Source organism: Mustela nigripes, chromosome 3 (assembly GCF_022355385.1).
Source record: "Mustela nigripes isolate SB6536 chromosome 3, MUSNIG.SB6536, whole genome shotgun sequence".
In the NCBI taxonomy this organism is placed as follows: Eukaryota; Metazoa; Chordata; class Mammalia; order Carnivora; family Mustelidae; genus Mustela; species Mustela nigripes.
The window spans coordinates 85,703,115-85,719,923 of NC_081559.1; the positions used below are offsets into that span (position 1 = coordinate 85,703,115).

The following is a 16,809-nucleotide window of genomic DNA, read 5'->3' on the forward strand; positions in this document are numbered from 1 at the left end:
GTCTCTGTTCATATCTTCTACCCATTTTTAATTGGGTTATTTGTTTTTGGGGTGTTGAGTTGTAGAAGTTCTTTACATATTTTAGATACTAACCCTTTATCAGATAATCATTTGTAAATATCTTCTCCCATTCAGTAGATTGTCTTTTAGTTTTGTTGATTGTTTCCTTCACTGTTCAGAAGCTTTTTATTTTGATATTTAATATGGTCCTAATAGTTTACTTTTGCTTTTATTTCCCAGAAATGTTGCTATAACCGGTGTTAGAGCCATTACTGCCTGTGCCTTGTGTGTGTGTGTGTGTGTTTTTTTTTTTTTTTTTAGGATTTTTATGGTTTCAGATCTCACATTTAGGTTTTAATTCATTTTGAGTTTATTTTGTGCATGGTGTAAGAAAATGGTCCAGTTTTATTCTTTTGCATGTAGCTGATCAGTTTTCCCAACACCATTTGTTGAAGACACTGTGTTTTTCCCAATGGGTCTTCTTTCCTGCTTTGTCAAAGATTAAATGACCATATAGGTGTGGGTTTATGTCTGGACTTTTCTATACTATTCCATTGATCAGTATGTCTGTTTTTGGGCTAGTACCTTGCTGTTTTGGTTATTATGGCTTTGTAATGTAACTTGAAGTCTGGAATTGTGATACCTCCAGCTTTGCTTTTCTTTTTCAAAGTTGCTTTGGCTCTTTAGGGGTCTTTGGTTACATATAAATTTTAGTATTGTTTGTTCTGGGCCTGTGAAAATAGCTGTTGGTATTTTGCATTAAATGTGTAGCTTGTTTTGTTTTGGATAGTATAGGTATTTTAAAAATTTTGTTCTTCCAATTCATGAGCATAGAATGTCTTTCCATTTCTTTTTTTTTTTTCTTTTTTTTTTTTTTTTTAAGAATTTTATTTATTTATTTGACAGAGAGAGATCACAAGTAGGCAGAGAGGCAGGCAGAGAGAGGAAGGGAAGCAGGCCCCTGCTGAGCAGAGAGCCCGATGTGGGACTCGATCCCAGGACCCTGAGATCATGACCTGAGCTGAAGGCAGTGGCTTAACCCACTGAGCCACCCAGGCACCCTCCATTTCTTTTTGTTGTCTTTAGTTTCTTTCATCAAAGTTCTATAATTTTCAGAGTTTTTCACCTCTTTGGTTAGGTTTATTCCTAGGTATCTTATTGTTTTTGAAGCAGTGGTAAATGGGATTGTTTTCTTAATTTCTCTTTCTGCTGCTTTATTAGTAGTGTAAAGAAATGTAACACATTTTTGCACATTGATTTTTATATCTTGTGACTTTACTGAATTCTTTTATCAGTTCTAGTAGTTTTTTGGTGGAGTCTTTAAGGTTTTCTATATAGAGTATCTGCAGTTAGTGACAATTTTACTTCCATACCAGTTTTAGTTCCTTCTATTTCTTTTTGTTGTTTGATTATTGTAGCTAGGTCTTCCAGTATTATGTTGAATAAGGTGAGAGTGGACAGTCTTGTCCCTTCCTGACCTTAGGAAGGAAGCTGTCAGTTTTACCATATTGAGTATGATGTTTTCTATGGGTTTTTCATATATAGCCTTTATTATGTTGTGCTATAACTACTTTGTTGAGGGCTTTTATCATGAATGGATGTTTTACTTTCTCAGATGGTCTGTCTGCATTTATTGAAATGATCATACGGTTTTTATCTTTTGTCTTATTGATTGGATGTATCACATTGATTGATTTGTGAATACTGAACTACCTTTGCCTCCCAGGAATAAATATCACTTGATCATGGTGAATGATTTTTTAAATGTATTGTTGTATTCGGTTTGCTAGTATTTTGTTGAGGATTTTTGCATCTATGTTCATCAGTTATTATCCTATAATTCTCTTTCTCTCTCTCTCTCTCTCTCTCTGGTGGTATCTTTATCTGGTTTTGGTATCAGGGTTATAGTAACCTCATAAAATGAATTTGGAAGTTTTGATTCTGATTTTTGGAATAGCCTGAGAAAACTAGGTATTAACTCTTCTTTAAATGTTTGGTTTAATTTGCCTGTGAAGTTGTCTGGTCCTGGACTTTTGTTTGTTGTGATTCAATTAAGTCGTAATTTAATCTCCTTGTTGGTTATTGCTGTGTTCAAATTTTCTATTTATAACTGCTTCAATTTTGGTAGACTACATGTTTCTCAGAATTTACTCCTTTTTTCTGTTATTTAATTTTTTGGCATTATTATTTTTCATAATAATTTCTTATAATTATTTTTATTTCTGTGGTGATGGTTGTTATTTTACTTGTGATTTTGTTTATCTGAGTCCTTTCTCTCTCTCTCTTTCTCTCTTTTTAAAAGAGTCTGGCTAGAAGTTTATGGATTTTGTTGATCTTTTCAAAGAACCAGTCCTTGGGTTCATTGATCTGTTGTGTTTGGTTTTTTAGTTTTTGTATCATTTATTCCTGATCTAATCTTTATTATTTCCTTCCTTCTGCTGCTTTAGGTTTTTCTTTTTTTTTTTTTAAAGATTTTATTTATTTATTTGACAGACAGAGATCACAAGTAGGCAGAGAGGCAGGCAGAGAGAGAGAGAGAGGGAAGCAGGCTTCCTGCAGAGCAGGGAGCCCGATGCGGGGCTCGATCCCAGGACCCTGAGATCATGACCCGAGCCGAAGGCAGCAGCCCAAACCACTGAGCCACCCAGGCGCCCCATGCTGCTTTAGGTTTTTGTGTGTTGTTCTTTTTCTAGCTTCTTTAGGCTTAAGGTTAGATTGTTTATTTGAAATTTTTCTTACTTCTTGAGGTAGACCTATACTGCTACAAACTTCCCTCTTAAAACAGCTTTTGCTGCATCCCAAAGGTTTTGGACCGTTGCATTTTCATTTTCATTTGTTTACATATATGTTTTGATTTGTTCTTTGATTTCTTGGTAGACCCATTAATTGTTTAATAGCATGTTCTTTAAATTCGACATATTTGTTGTCTTTCCAGATTTTTCCTTGTGATTGATTTCTAGTTGTTTAGCAGTTTTCTAGTTTTATAGAAGTTACTGGGAGGCAAACTTTCTTTCTCTAGATTTCCTTGTGGTCAGAAAAGGTGCAGAGTATGACTTCAATCTTTCTGAATTTGTTGAGGTTTGTTTTGTGGCCTAGTATGGGATCTATTCTGGAGAATGTTCTGTGTGGACTTGAAAAGAATGTGTATTCTGCTGTTTTAGGATGGAATGTCTGAATATATCTGTTAAATCTGTCTGGTGTAGTGTGTCATTCAAAGGCACTATTTCCTTGTTGATTTTCTGTTTGGATGATTTGTCCTTTGATTTAAGTGGATGTTATAAAGTCCCCTACTATTATTGTATTACCATTGGTTAGTTCTTTTATGTTAGTTCTTTTATGTTTGTAATTACCTGCTTTATGTGTTTTGGTGCTCCCATGTTGGGTGCATAAATACTTACAATTGTTATATCTTTTTGTTGGTTTGGTCCCCTTATCATTATATAGTGTCCTCCTTTGTCTCTTTTTACAGACTTTGTTTTAAAGTCTGTTTTGTCTGAAATAAGTGTTGCTACTCCAGCTTTCTTTTGATATCCATTTGCATGCTGAATATTTTTCCATCACTCCCTTCCTTTTCAGTCTGCAGGTGTCTTTAGGACTGCAATGAATCTCTTATAGGCAGCATACACACAGGTCTTGTTGTTTTATTTACTCTGTCACCTGTTAGGTTTATAGTTTATTATTTTTTTTAGGTTTATAGTTTATTGAATATCATACTGTTGTCAGATGTTGGAACCTTCTATAGGTCATAGCTAGCATGGGTATTTAAAGTTCAAAGAATTAAGTAGTGAATTGTGGTTTTCAGGTAGGTTTCTCTGCTGTAAATATACATGTTCATATGTGTATATGGCATGTATATATGTATCTACTACACACATACATGTACATATGTATAATATAGATTTTTATTTTCTTCATCCTTAAAATTTGCATTTGTAACAGTTTTGGTGGTATGGTTTGCCTTGTGAAGAACCAAGAGGGCCGAAACTATGTTAGTAAAACTGTCTCATAGGTATGATTCAGACAGTTTTATTAGCAACATATGGGGCATGAAGGAGTCACAGAGGGGAATTTGGAGTGTGAGGGTGCTGGTCTGTCTTTTTTGGCATGTAATTATATCAGCCTCATGCATGATGTTATTTGCTGCTGCCTAGGGAATATAGAAAAATATCTTCTAATGTGGTGAAACAAAATGTCAGAATAAATTATAATTGCTGACTTCATAGGGAATTATTTGAATGAAGGATGTATTTTTTCTCTAACCTAAATTTTGTTTGGTATTTTAAATTTTATTCAATCAATCTTTTGAAACTCAATTTTTCAATAAGTTGAATTTTTGGATCAATGTTACACAATAGACGCCTAGCTGAGTTTCATAAATGGGAAGAAATTTGTTTCTTTTTCCCTATTGTGACAATGCATGGTTCTGTTTAATTAGTTTTACTAAATATTTATTAATTTTCTTTAGAGGTATTTGTAGCATTTAAATGATTACAGTATGCTGATTACTTTAGTAGATGCTACACAGAGGACAATATCAGACACAGCCTGTGGGCTTATGGAGCTTATTTCTGTAGAAGCAATCATATGTAGATGATGTTTTAAATAGTCAGTGATGGGAATGATAGACACACATGTCAGCAAAGTGGTTACCTTTGGGAAAGAGGGAGGGAAATGGGATCAGGGAGGGGTACACAGAAGCTTCATTTGTAATTTTTTTTTGTTTTTCTGTTTCTTTAATTTCCTTTCAGCTAAGACTTATTGATTGCCAGAGATTTTTTTAAACCAGAGATTCAGGTTGAGGCAAAGGTAGTGAAATGGTTTGTTTTATCTTTCTTTCTTTCGGTTATTTCTTGGCTTGGTCAGTATAGTTTCTTAAAAGTAGGAGGATAAATTGTAAGAGATTGAGGGAAGCCTTAGGGTTTGGGAGGGTGGGTTCTGGAAAAAGCTCTGCAGAAAAAGTATTGATATGTTTTTCAAACTTTATTCCAATTCTTATTCTGCTTACTACTTTGAGCCTTAGGTTAAATGTAAGCACTTATATTATTGTCTCTTCTGAAATACATATTTTTATTTTATTTATTTATTTGACAGACAGAAATCATAAGCAGGCAGAGAGAGAGAGGAGGAGGAGGAAGCAGTATCCCCACTGAGCAGAGAGCCTGATGTGGGGCTCGATCCCAGGACCCTGAGATCACGACCTGAGCCAAAGGCAGAGGCCTTAACCCACTGAGCCACCCAGGCGCCCCTGAAATACGTATTTTTTATAGATGATTTCTCAGTCATCATGTTGGGAAGTTGCTAGGAGGCAAACTTTCTTTACTCTAGATTTCCATTTGTCCCTAAAACCAGTCTCAGTGAGACCTAGTCCTCTGAAATGGAAAAGTCTTAAAGTGATTAATCCTAAAATGGCTAGTCTGGTTTCTTCTGTATGCTGGTAAAATACTATTGGAAGCCAAGTTGTTCAATATTTAGGTTGAAGTGATATAATTATATCATATAATAATTATAATTGCATTGTATAATATATTAATTATATTGTATAATATATTATGTATTGTATTATATATTATGTATTATCTATTATATTATGTATTATATATTATGTATTATGTATTATATAATATATTATGTATTATATGATATTATATGATATTATATAATTATATGATTATATAATTATACGATTATTATATGATATTATATAATATATTATGTATTATATGATACATAATATATTATATAATACATGGATTATGTATTTATTTCTAGAGTGTGAGCAAATAGGGTCACACTTCAAGTACTTTTTAAATGCTTGTGACTACTGTCATGTTTTATGACATGATGATTTTATCTAACAGCTATTTCTGTGGAGTTATTTTTTTGCAGAGTAGAAGACCAAACCTCTCCTTGAAAGTGTAAGGAAAGTCTTTACATTCGCTCTCCCTTTGAAAATCAGGTTAAATGGTTTGACCGTCCTATGGTAAAAAAAGAAGTACATTGGATAGTTTTGTTCTACCTGGAAAACAGCTTTAATAAGAATTAGCATGGTATTTTTCTTGTGGGTGATTTCAGACATAAAGAAGAAAAAAATATTTGATACTTGCAATCTTAGAGAGGGTGAATCTTGCTAAATGAAGTATAACTAAATTGTAATAATCTTAAATTTGTCATTTACTTAAGCCTTTCTTTCCCACTGGATTTTTAAAAGAGAAACTAAGAAATACATTTAATCTTATTTGAATTTAACTGCTGTGTTTTTTTCTTGGGTAAACTACCTTATCACAATGTAGAAGTCCTGACTGATTGATAGTCATGGTTTAAGTATATTGACGTTTACAACTAAGTGTGTTCATTATAGTTCAGAGAATAATGGAAATAATGAAATGGTATTACAATATTAAAATTTCATTAAGCATTTTTATTGAATTAAAATAGTTCATCTTCACTCTAAAATAATGATTAATGGATTGTTGCCTTATATTTGTGAATCTCTATTTGTATATGTGTATAGTTAAAATTCTTTGCAAATGTAATTATTTATATTTCTTACATATGCTGTTTCATTTTATCATCACAACAGTTTTGAAAGTAGGTGGGGTAGGTGAGAGTTTTCTTTACTAAATGAGGAAAACTGAGTAGCATAGTCATTAAGTGTTTTTTTTCCCATAGATAGGACTGCAATAAAACCTGGGTCCCTGACTTATGATTTAGTACTCTTTCCTGCTGGACCTTAGAATCAAAGAAATTTGGGTTTTTCTCTTGCATTGATTCTTTTTTTTTTTTTTGTCATTTTGTTTTGTTATGTTTCATTAGAATCCTTCTATCTATACGATTCTATAAAGTCAGTTTGTTGTGATTACTACTTTTGACTACAGATTAGGGGATGAAAAAGATAAAACTCAACCCAAATGAAACTTTTTATTATATCTGTATTTATGAATTTGGTGCAACATTTTATTATATAAAAAAGTTAAGAATTAACTTGATATCATCCAAACTTTTGAAATTAGGACAAAGTCAAGGTGGACTTGTCTCCCTCCCCTTCGCATTTTTTAAAATTAAAAAAATTTTTCTTTTTTTTGTTTTTAAGATCTTATTTGTTTGTCAGAAAGCGAGAGAGCGAGCACGTGCACAAGCAGGAAGAATGGCAGGCAGAGGGAGAAGTAGGCAAAGGGAGAAGCAGGTTCACTGCTAAGTAGGTAGCTTATAGGTAGCTTGATGTGGAACTCAATCCCAGGACCCTGGGATCATGACCAGAGCTAGAGGCAGACAGGTAACTGACTGAGCCACCCAGGCATTCCCCCCAATTTTTTTTTCTTGAGGTATAATTGACATGTATTAGTTTCAGGTGTACAGCATAATGGTTTGAAATATTTATATATTATGACATAATCACCACAGTAAGTCTAGTTAACATCAGTCACCATACTTAATTATACTATTTTTTCTCGTGATGAGAACTTTTTAAGATTTACTCACTTAGCAACTTTCAAATATACAATATAGTATTATTAACCTTAGTCATCATGCTGTACATTACATCCCACGACTTATTTATTATAACTGCAAGTTGTATTTGCAAGTTTGACCACCTTCACCCATTTTGCTTACAGCCTACCCCTACTGCTGCCCCACCTCTGGTAAGTACCAGTTTGTTACCTGTATCTATGAGTTTTGTTTTTGTTTTGTTTTGTTTTCAGATTCCAGATAAAAGTGATATCATATGGTTTTTGTCTTTATCTCTGTCAATTATTTCACTTAGAATAATGCCCACAAGGTGCATTTGTGTTGTTACAAATCATAGGATTTCTTTTTTTTTTTTAATGACTGGATAGCATTCCATGATGTATATGTGTGTGCATACATTTTCTTTCCTCATTTCTCTGTCCGTGGACACTGAGGTTGTTTTCATGTCTTGTCTATTCTAAATAATATTTTGATGAGCATGGGAATGCAGATACCTTTTTGAGTTAGTGTTTTCATATCCTATGGATATATATGTCCAGAAATGGAATTGCTGGATCATATGGTATTTGTATTTTTAATTTTTTGAGGAACCTCCATACTGGTTTTCACTGTAGCTGTACCAATTTAACATTCCCACCGACAGTGTGTGGAGGTTCCCTTTTCTCCACATGATTGCCAATACTTATTATTTCCTCTTTTTGGTAATATCCATTCTAACAGGTGTGAGGTGATATTTCACTGTGGTTTTGATTAGCATTTCCCTGATGATTAGTGATGTTGAGCATCTTTTCATGTGTCTGTTGGCCATCAGTATGTCTTCTTTGAAAAAAATGTCTATTCAAATCTTTTGCCCATTTTAAATTGGATTTTTAGGTTTTTTTGCCATTGAGTTGTATGAGATCTTTATGTATTTTTGATGTTTACCCACATTGGATATATGATTTGTAAATATTACTGTATGTTGTCTTTTCGTTATGTTAATGTTTTCCTTTGCTGCGTAAAAGCTTTTTAGTTTGATGTAGTTCATCCTGTTTATTTTTGTTTTTGTTGCCTTTGCTTCTGGTGTAAATGTAAATGTAAAAAAAGATCCTCACCAAGACTGAGGTCAGGAAGTTTTTTCTCCATTTTCTTCTAGGGGTTTCACAATTTCAGGTTTTATGTGAAAGTCTTTAATTTATTTTGAGTTAATTTTTGTGTGTGGTGTAAGATAGGAGTCCAGTTTTACCCTTTTGTCTGTGGCTCTCCAGTTTCCCCAAAACCTTTTATTGGAGAGCTTATTCTTTCCCCATTGTATACTCTTGGCTCCTTTGTTATAAAGTAATTGACCACCTATGCAGGGGTTTATTTCTGGACTCTATTCTCTCTCTCTCTCTCTCTCTCTCTATATATATATATATATATATATATATACACTCACACACACGCATATATATATATATATATATATATACACATATATATATTTTTTAAGATTTTATTTATTTGACAGAGAGAGAGATTACAAGTAGGCAGAGAGACAGGCAGAGACAGAGGGGGAAGCAGGCTCCCTGCTGAGCAGAGAGCCTGATGTGGGCCTCAATCCCAGGACCCTGAGATCATGACCTGAGCCGAAGGCAGAGGCTTAACCCACTGAGCCACCAACGTGCCCCTGGACTTTATTCTGTTCTGTTGATCTTACTTGTCTGTTTTTATGCCAATACCATACTGTTTTAATCACTGTAGCTTTTTAATGTAGCTTCAAATTAGGGAGTGTGATATCTCCAGCTTTTTTCTTCTTTCTCAAGATTGCTTTGGCTTTAGTCTTTTGTGGCGCCAAACTTTATGATTGTTTGTTCTTTTCTTTCCTTTCCTTTTGAAGACCTTTCTCAAGCTAGATGTAGGAAGCCTCACAATTCCTGAAAGAGTTTAACTCATCTTCTCCCATTATGGTTTTTAGAATGATTATTATTTTTAACTGCTTTTTAAGATGTATTATATTTTTTAATGGAGTTAATAGTAACTGTAAATATTTATTTAAATCAGATATCAGTTATTTTATATTATGAACAGAGCCACAGAAAGACATATGTATGACTTACCTAGATACATGTAAGCATTAAGAAAAGGAAATTTGGGGCATTAGAAGGGGATGTTTACTTATTAAATAGAACATGGTGATGTTATTAATTATTGTTTTTAGAACATGTAATTATTCACACAAAGGATAATATGACTTGCTTATAATAATTAATAAAACTTACTGAAATGCCTTATTTAAGGTATGTGAATTCATTTTATTCTGAGGTAGATTGGTATTGGGGCTAAGTCACCTCTTTTTTTTGTCCTTCAGTTGCAGCAAAATCCAACTTCCATGTATTTTGCTACTTATATATGTCTTTTGGGAGATTTTGAAAAACCCAAGTCCTCTTTCTCCTGTGGAAGTGTTAAAAATCCTAAGAAGCTTTCTTGAGATAAAGTTTGTCCCCTTTCAATTATTAAATGTGCTTTTCTCTTATCTGTGAATTTCACCTTCAGTTTACTGGCAACTGCTTTTTCGAGTCAGGATCATAGAATTATGATTAACTCCTTGCAATCTGGCTTTGGTCCCACCTCTGTACTGGAACTGTACTTTTGAAGGTCGCTGGTGACCACATTCTAGCCAATTGTAGAGGTTTTTTCCCTCTCAATCTCCTTGACATGCTAATGACACATGACCTTGGCTTTTCAGTTACATGAACACTCTACTTGAGATTTTTGCTTTGAACTTTCTGTGACCTATGCTTCTTCCTGTAATACCTGTCTTCTCTTTGTGGGGTGGGTTTTATTCTTGCTGTTTACTTACCGAGTTTTGAATCTTATAACTTTAGTTTTTCTTGCTTTGCATTTTTGTCATAGATAAATCATCATTTCTTATAACTCTCTCTCTCTCTCTGATGGATGTTACTGGCAATTCTCAGAGCTCTGTTTCACATCACCCAAGGTGATTCAGTGATTGCTTATTACCCAAAATCTAGTCCCGTATTTCCTTCTGCTTTTAGGTCAATGCCCTTTTCCTTCAGAGCAGACCTTTCTCAAATTATCTTCTTCAAACTCTTTTCTCCTCTGAATTTCTGGGTTCATTTTAAAGAAGCATTCTCTTAATACCTTGACATTTTCTTACTTGGTGTTCCTTATCTCCTCATGTTTCTGATGTCCTTGAGTTTTTCTTAAAAATATTTCTTAAATTGTTCCCACCCTCTTCCCTTATTTTCCCCAAAGTACTGTATGGTGTGTGAAACACTTTCAAATGCATTTTTTTTTCCATTTAAAATAACCAACATAATGAATTTATGAAATAGAAAAGGTAGAGTCTATTATCCCAGTTTGCAAGCCAGGAAATATGTACCGAGAGAAGTGATTCGTTTGAAGGTATCAAAGGTGATTAAGGGAGGAGCTATTACTTTTAAGTCTATACGTGTGCCCAACTCAAGTGACTGTTTAATTTCCTATTCAGTGATATTTCAGCTTCCAGTCCTCTCCTTTAGTTAACTTTACTTACATTGCTAGATGAATGTGTACAAAACCAGTCACAGTGGCAGCTATTAGAGATTGATATAGTGTTTCAGTCACTGTGTGAGGTCATATTTAATCCTTCGAACTGGTGTGCACCGTAGATACTGTGATCCCCATTGTACAGATAAGTAAATTGAGGCTTACAGGAGTTAAATAACTTACTAGTTATTGTGTGTGATAGGATGGGGGTTGGGGTAGAGATTCCATCTCAGGCTCCCACGCTCTAGTTCTTCTTCGTTATTTTTATAATCACATTTTACTGTTCATCAAATTCTTGATGTTATTTTTCTTTCTGAGACCTTACTGTAGATTCTTTTTCCTACTTAATCCCATTTATACCCCTTTTTTGACCTTTCAGGACCCTCAATAATTTGTCCTAAGTTTCTTTTCCATTATTTTCTCTAGTAATCCCCCTCAGTTAACCTTCTGCTTTTAACCTTGTTTTCTTCTCACAAAGACCTTATCTTGTCTCACTTTCTCATTTTCTTAACTCATGTAGTTTTCACCCTGTGTAGAATTATTTCACCTGAATTTCTTTATCTGCTGATAGCCACCTCTTTACCTTCTTTCATTCCCACATTTAGCGAGCATTTAAGGCGTAGGTGGCGCTCTGCTAGGAGTTGTTAATGTAAATGATTGCATGAGCATGGTTGGGGGAGATGAACACATAAGGGGCGGAGCCATACTGGATTTTCCACTCTGATGTGAGTGCACTGGCCCAGGCCAGTGCACATGGGTTGCCATGGCTGCAGTAAAGAGGATGTGATTAATTTTACCTGAGTGGTTAGGGAAGCTGTGACAAAGAACTTACATTTGAGCTATAGCCTTAAAGGAGGAGGAGGAGGAGTTCTCCAGGTGTACAAGGGTTGGGAGGAGGGCATTCTGGAAAGAAGAAGTATTGCATGAATAGAGGAATGAAATCACAAATCTATATGCCATATGTTGTAGTTGACTATTAAAGACATTGTTGCAGGACAGTGCAAAGTGCTGTGTTGCCAACAGTGAGTGGCCTTCCCTTTGTGGAGTCATGGCAGTGCAGGGTCACGTGTTTGGACTTACAGTTTCAGACACTTGACGTGTTGGGTGCACTGAGAGTCGCATTAATTCTGTTCTTAGAAACTGGAGACATGGATCTCTCTCTCTTTCTCTCTGTCTGTATGTATATATTTGTATGTTTGTCAATTAATTTCCAGTGAGAAATACAACTGTCAAGCAGATTGGATTGCTTGATTTGGCAAATCAGTCTACCGTCTCCCTGTAGGCAGGCTTCTTGGGAAGCCAGGTTGTTATTATGGAGGTCAATTGATGATTGAGAAATACAGCTGTCAAGTTGACCCAGCATTTCTGACCAGTGCTCTCTCTTCTGGCAAGATACATGGGGACCATGTTGCCAGAGACCACCTGTTAAGCAAGGAAAGAGAACCCAGAGGGATATTTGTTTGAAAAAGTAACTCTCAGCTGAGTTAGCTTGAGGCTATCTTACCCACTGCAGTAGAGCTTTGCCAAGGAAACCATATTATTCTAGTCAACCTAGCCAAGACTTCCTCTCCTGTGGCTTAGATTGATCTTGTGAACATTTGCCTGGGTGACTTCTCGGATTCCTTTGCTGACCAGTCCTTCCCTTTCCTTCACCTTGATTGATGCATTCTCCCTCTAGATATGTTGAGACATTCTGTCAAGTTATGAAGAAAGGCTAAAGCTAGAGAAGCAGAGGGATTTTTAAGTCTGTGTTTTGATCCATTTTGTATTTGAGTCATAGTCCCTTATATTTGGTCACTTGGGACCAAAATCAGGGAATAGTAAAGAGTCTCCTGAAGTCAAGAGTATCAGATCTTTGGTGGTGCGATGTTGAGGTTGAGCCTAGAAAGGAAAGTTAGGACCAGATTATGAAAGGTCTTGGAGGGGTGCCTGGATGGCTCAGTGGGTTAAGGCCTCTGCCTTCGGTTCAGGTCATGATCCCAGGGTCCTGGGATCAAGCCCCGCGTCGGGCTCTATGCTCAGCAGGGAGCCTGCTTCCTCCTCTCTCTCTGCTTCTCTGCCAACTTGTGATCTCTGACTGTCAAATAAGTAAATAAATAAATCTTTAAAAAAAAAAAAAAAAAGGTTTTGGATGCCATACCAAAGAACTTGGATTTCAAAGGGTTCTCAATTCAGTTATCCTCTCTTCTGAAAAAAATTTTTTTCCCTAATAATATCTTTATTTTTCATCTTTCAAATTTTTGTTACTATCTGTATCAAACTGTTAATATCTTACTGTACAGCATATGATAATGGCTCTCCTTAAGAGATCTTATTCAGCCCCTTTATGTTTTGACAGATAAACACTAGGTGATACTATCTGCATTTTAAACATGAGGTGCTTCAGAGCTTAAAGTTCTGTTTCTGACAGACTCTTATCTTGCTTCACAGTTCAGGCTATTTCCTCAACTTCCTCTTTTATCCCCTAGCTTCTTTAGATGAGGCATTAATTTTTATATTATTATAAAATGTTTCTTTTTTATTTTAGGTAATGTTTTTATCATGGTGCTTATCTACACAAATAGCTCTCTTATTAATTATCGTCTATCTCTTTTCTGTTTAGGCAGCTTGTCAGTTTCATTTATCTATCTATCCATCTAACTATTCATCTATCTATCTATCTTTTTCAGTTTCAGCTGTATCCCATTTTTAATAAGTGTTTATTTAAATTCCAGTTAATCTTCAGTGTAAGATTAGTTTTAGGTGTACAGTATAGTGATTCAACACTTCTGTGTGACACCCGGTGCTCATCGCAAGTGCAGTTTTTAATCCCCATCACCTATTTTACCTATCCCCCAACGGTCCTTCTCCCTGGTAACCATCAATTTATTCTTATAGTTAGTGGACTTCATATTTACTCCTTTTGCATCTTACAATACCTCACGCAGTTAAATTTCAAGCAATACTTAGACAACAGAATACCATTTCAGAGCCAGCAGGTATCTCAGTCTAGTTAAGTACTTTCATTTTCTACATTGAGAAACTGGGATCCAGAGCAGCTGTAATTAGCCAAAGTGAATGACTAGTAGAGGCATGACCAGAACCCAGATATAGCCACCCTTGTGCTATACTATACTTGTTCCCTATTTGGCTGAGAGATATATTCCATAGGGATGAAAAGGACCCTCAAAAATCACCTATATCAATGTACAGTCTCTAGAACCACTACATTAAAACTTAAACTGGCAGCTTTACTTGTTAGCGCTAGGAAGAGCATAGTTTGAATATTTTAGGTGTTACTGTGATAGGAAGAAGAGTAAATGAGAGGGACACAGGGAAAGGAGCTCACACGTTGAGCTCTTTCTGGGCTTCTTCAAGCCAGGTAGTGACACTGTACACCCATCATCTCAGTATTTATTAGGACAGTCCTGTGAACTGATTTTAGTTGTACACATTTTGCTTATGAGCAGACTGAGACTCACAGATGCAATTAGAAGGAGGGGGTTGTGAGCCCAGGTTTGCAAGACTACAAGACCATAATCTTTCAATTATGTCCTATTGCGACAGCTCGTGGCCAATACCCCAATCAGCAACTTGACCTGGGTATCACCTGACTTTCCAGGGAGGAGCAGTCCAGCAGCCATGGCCTCCTGTCTGTGGTGGCAGTGCTGAATGGTAGTGCCTGAGCTGGGAGTCAGTGCTTGACTCACTAAGTAATCTCACCTTTTCAGCCATGGTTTGTGGCTCATATTTATGACCTTTTATAGATGTACGTTGTGTCTTTTTTCCAATTTCCATTCTGTGGGAGAAGGGCACCATGGTATAAGCCCACATGTCTCATTCTTGCTTCTACCTACAGCTTTTCTTTCCATCGTGTTTAATGCTCCTCCTTTCTTCCCTTTCTCTCTCCACTCCACTCTTTGTGTGGAGGGAAAAACAGATGTGCTTGTATCAGTTACTCGAACTCAGCTTCATTCTCCCCCTGCCCAAATACTTCTATGTTGGTATGAGAAATAATGGGACAAAAAAATAAAGGGAAGGTGATGCATTATCACTTTATTTGTCTTCCAGCAAAACACTTTCCCAAAATGGCAAGATATATGCAATTCATAACTTACATAAAGTTCATCATTCATATTTATAAAATCTGTGTTTTGGTGTTAGATGCACTTACTTCAAGTTTCAAAGAATGATTTTAAAATACTTTTGAATCATCTCCCTAAGAGCTTTCAACACTGTATAAATAGTACACTTTTTAGCATTTCCTTTTGCATACCTGCAGTTTGCATCCTCTTTGAGATGTTTACCACTTTTTTGCAAGGCATATGTGGAGACTCAGCCAACAAATGTCATATATGTGGGTTTCAAAGAGCACCTGGGGGAAGTTATTTTTAACCTTTTCAAAGAGGTGTTCTCTGGGCTTTCCCCCATTTCAGAGCAAAAACAGATGTAAGCCAAGGGTGCGAATCAATGTACATATTTTTGAATATATATCTTCTTTTAGGTTTTGCCAGTGATTGTTTTTATTAAAATATTACCTATCTTCCCTCAAAATTTAGAATGTTTCTGGGAAGTAGTTTAGTATAATCTGGTGATTTCTATCACTTTGCTTGTTTAATTTTAATTCTTATGGATGACTTCTTAAAAAGAAGTACACAGCAAGAGCTGTGGCATTTGATTCAATGTGTTCATAGGGAAAGATCTGCTAAGAAAGTATTAGAATGTCTTCTTTATGCCAAAAGTCCATTAGACTGGTAGGGTATATACAGAGGGAGGTAACTCAAGGGAATATCCTGAAGTGGAAGGTGTTGGGTAATAAGAAAACAGTGAAAATAATAGTTTTTCCTAGCATGGGAAGTATATAGTCCCTTGTCTAAGTAGAAGTGTTGAAACTCTCTGCCACTCTATTGAGAGACCATTTTTATTTAGTTAGATTTTGCTTTCTGTTTAATTAAACATAATAAGATGATACCATTTTTAAAAAAGAGTCTCATCTGCTATATTGCAAAAAAAGGAAAAAGTATAGTGTCCACTAAGAATGGATTAAAATTTTTTTGGTGGTATTTATTCTTTAAGGCTTTGAATTTCATTTTGGTGCCTTTTATTAGAACATGATGTGTTTTATATATACTTTATAATTATCTAGTGCATAATACTTTGTTTTATTGTACTTCACAGATACTATGTTTTGTTTTGTTTCGTTAACAAATTGAAGCTTTGGGGCTACCCTTCATTGGTGCTACTTTTCCAACATTTGTTCATTTCATGTCTCTGTGTCACATTTTGGTAATTCTCACAATATTTCAAACTTTTTCATTATTATTATATTTGTTATGGTGATCTGTGACTGATAATGGCTTGGCAGAAAATTGGGTGACACTTAGCCTTTTTAAGCAATAAAGTATTTTTAATTAAGGTATGAACATTTTTTTAGACATAGTGGTATATTACACACTTTGAGTGCAGTATAGCGTAAACATAACTTTTTTATGTACTAGGAAACCAAAAAAAATATTTCACTCACTTTATTGTGATATTTTCATTATTATGGTGTTTTGGAACCAAATCCACAATATCTCTGATGTAGGTCTGTATAAAACTTCCTGTTTTTAAGTATGAGATGGGATTTTAAGATACTGAAGACAGTTTGATATCTTTTATTTCTTCTGCATATGGGGTAGTAGACAGTTACTGGTTGAAAATGAGTAAATATATGACTGAATAAATACAGAAATACATGTGGGCGTATATGATTTTCTGTCCTGGGTCAGATTCATGATTTCTGTGATGTGGCCCTACCAGGTTTTTAAAATACAGATTTGCATTAAACGGTTATATACTCACTATATAAAC

The 16,809-nt window shown here is 35.1% G+C and overlaps 1 protein-coding gene across 17 annotated transcripts in view; it reads left to right on the plus strand.

Moving 5' to 3' along the window:
* The window catches only part of GTDC1 (glycosyltransferase like domain containing 1), a 422,749-nt gene that overhangs the window by 57,235 nt on the left and 348,705 nt on the right, over positions 1-16,809 (plus strand). Inside the window, exons 3-4 of one of the 17 annotated variants that reach the window (XR_009403157.1) lie at positions 5,859-5,915; positions 7,614-7,640. The exons of 15 other annotated variants lie outside the window; for them this stretch is intronic. The gene's annotated coding sequence lies outside the window, so the exon portion shown is untranslated. The remainder of the gene's footprint in view (positions 1-5,858; positions 5,916-7,613; positions 7,641-16,809) is intronic. One more of the 17 variants, XR_009403156.1, reaches the window with a different exon arrangement.